Here is a 3,351-nt window from a genome sequence, read left to right as displayed (position 1 = left end):
TCTGGAACCACCATTCTCACTGTGGAACTAAAAAGCATCATTCTCCCTCTTCCGCACCTCAATTCCCTCTGGAACCACCATTCTCACTGTGGAACTAAAAAGCATCATTCTCCCTCTTCCGCACCTCAATTCCCTCTGGAACCACCATTCTCACTGTGGAACTAAAAAGCATCATTCTCCCTCTTCCGCACCTCAATTCCCTCTGGAACCATCATTCTCACTGTGGAACTAAAAAGCATCATTCTCACACTTCCGCACCTCAATTCACTCTGGAACCACCATTCTCACTGTGGAACTAAAACGCATATTTCTCTATCTGTCGCACCTCAATTCACTCTGGAACCACAGTTCTCTCTCTGTGGCACTGCCAGTCTCCAGAGCAATGTACCATTCTCTCTCTGAGGCACTGTCACTCTGTAACTCTGGCACCATGATTCTCACCATGCATGACATGATATCTCCAATCTGGCAACTCCATTCTCACTCTGCAACCAGCATTCTTTCGTTGGCACCCCCAATCTCCAGGACCACCATTCTCTCTCTGGCATTGCCACTTTAACTCTGGCACTATATGATTATCACAAGAATGCATGACATGGCACTGCAAATCACACTCTGGCATCACCATTCTCACTCTGGCATGAACCGGTCTTGCAACACCACTCGCACTTTGACATCGTCATTCACACTCTGGCATTAAACGGTCTGGCAACGCAATTTTCAATCTGGAACCGGTCTGTTACCACAAGTATGACTCTGGCACTGCCAATCACACTCTGGTACTGCCGATCACACTCTGGCACTGGCAATCACACTATGTCATTGTCAATCACACTCTGTCGCTGCCAATCACACTCTTGCATTACCAATCACACTCTGGCACTGGCAATCACACTCTGGCACTGTCAATCACACTATGGCATTTTCAATCACACTCTGGCGCTGCCAATCACACTCTGTCGCTGCCAATCACACGCTGGCACTGTCAATCACACTCTGGCAATGTCGATCACACTCTGGCATTGTCAATCACACTCTGGCACTGTCAACCACACTCTGGCATTGACAATCACACTCTGTAAGTGTCAATCACACTCTGGTATTGTCAATCACACTCTGCCATTGTCAATCACACTATGGCATTGTCAATCACAATATGACATTGTCAATCACACTCTGGCACTGTCAATCACACTATGTCACTGTCAATCACACTATGGCATTGTCAATCACACTCTGGCACTGCCAATCACACTCTGGCATTAATCGGTCTGGCAACGCCATTCACACTCTGGCACTATGGGACATTCTCACTCTGGAGCTCACATTATCCTGCTGCATGGTACCGGTGTCACACCGCCATTTTAATTCTGGAATTACGAGTCCTACTTTAATTGCATGCAGAGCCGATGCCACCATTCTGTTGAGCGTAGCAGGAACATCAATATACATTCTACCAACACAAATGCATGGTATAATATTCATGATGCATGCATGTATAATCATACTGATACTAACCGATAGATTTATTGTCAAACTTTTTTTTTATCATGTTAAAACAGGTTGTGGGATTGGGGGGTTTGGGGCAGTACTTTGGCGACTTTGAGGAACAACATATTTGAAGGAAATACTGACGAATTCGGCTACTGGTAACAATTGTATAATTTAACAAGTCGCGTAAGGCGAAAATACAACATTTAGTCAAGCTGTCGAACTCAGAGAATGAAACTGAACGCAATTTTTCAGCAAGACCGTATACTCGTAGCATCGTCAGTCCACCGCTCGTGGCAAAGGCAGTGACATTGACAAGAAGAGCGGGGTAGTAGTTGCGCTGAGAAGGATAGCACGCTTTTCTGTACCTCTCTTCGTTTTAACTTTCTGAGCGTGTCTTTAATCCAAACATATATCTATATGTTTTTGGAATCAGGAACCGACAAGGAATAAGATGAAAGTGTTTTTAAATTTATTTGGAAAATTTAATTTTGATCATAATTTTTATATTTTTAATTTTCAGAGCTTGTTTTTAATCCAAATATAACATATTTATATGTTTTTGGAATCAGGAAATGATGAAAAATAAGATGAACGTAAATTTGGATCGTTTTATACATTTTTTTATTTTTTTGTACAATTTTCAGATATTTAATGACCAAAGTCATTAATTAATTTTTAAGCCACCAAGCTGAAATGCAATACCGAAGTCCGGCCTTTGTCGAAGATTGGTTGGCCAAAATTTCAATCAATTTGATTGAAAAATGAGGGTGTGACAGTGCCGCCTCAACTTTTACAAAAAGCCGGATATGACGTCATCAAATACATTTATCGAAAAAAAGAAAAAAACGTCCGGGGATATCATTCCCAGGAACTCTGATGTAAAATGTCATAAAGATTGGTCCAGTAGTTTAGTCTGAATCGCTCTACACACACACACGCACAGACAGACAGACAGACACACACACACACACACACACACACACACACACACACACACACACACACACACACACACACACACACACACACACACACACACACACACACCACACCCTCGTCTCGATTCCCCCCCTCTGCGTTAAAACATTTAGTCAAAACTTGACTAAATGTAAACAACACGAACTGAATCAAGGAATTCCTCTGTCTACTGCAAACACCAATAGGTTGCTGGGTTGTCGGTAGCCCTCAACAGAAAATCATTCTCAAACCGAACGCATTAAAAACGCCATAGCCTGTTCGCTCTATAGGTTTGTGACTCACTGGCTATTTTCACTCGTAGAAACGAAGACAAGAAAGGGAAAGAAGACATTAGATCAAGATGTTACCCCTATCCCCTCTACACAACAAAACCATCACCTGACTTGAAAAGAAGCGAATTTTATCATCAGCGGAAAAATCTATTCAATGTCAGGCGTTAGCGAAACCGACACGGGTGTTTTATTGTTGAGGAAAACGTGCCGTTGAATTTCGCTGAATCGAGATTCGTCGCGCTTTATCGCTAGCTTTTACCTTGGAAGATGACGGCAATGGAAGTAAAGCCGTGTTATGATCTGTGCATGTTGATATCAATAGTCTGAGTGGATGGCTGTGAGCCAGACCTTAAGCTGCCGGTTAAATGTGGAATATGAGCATTTCTTCTAATTGTCTTTTAATATGGCTGTCGTCAAAGAGTCACTATAGGTTGCCTGCCCTCAGACTGTACAATGAAATAATTAGCGTTCTTTGTGTGTGCTTTTCTTTTAAAGTTATAACTTCCTGTGATGATCGTGCCCTATAGAAGCTTCTCAGCTTTACCATGCGACAGGTGATGGGAATGTGTTTAATAATCTATTGTGTTTTTATCATTTTTATATTTGT

Source organism: Littorina saxatilis, linkage group LG14 (assembly GCF_037325665.1).
Source record: "Littorina saxatilis isolate snail1 linkage group LG14, US_GU_Lsax_2.0, whole genome shotgun sequence".
Classification (NCBI taxonomy): domain Eukaryota; kingdom Metazoa; phylum Mollusca; class Gastropoda; order Littorinimorpha; family Littorinidae; genus Littorina; species Littorina saxatilis.
This window is presented reverse-complemented; position numbering follows the sequence as displayed.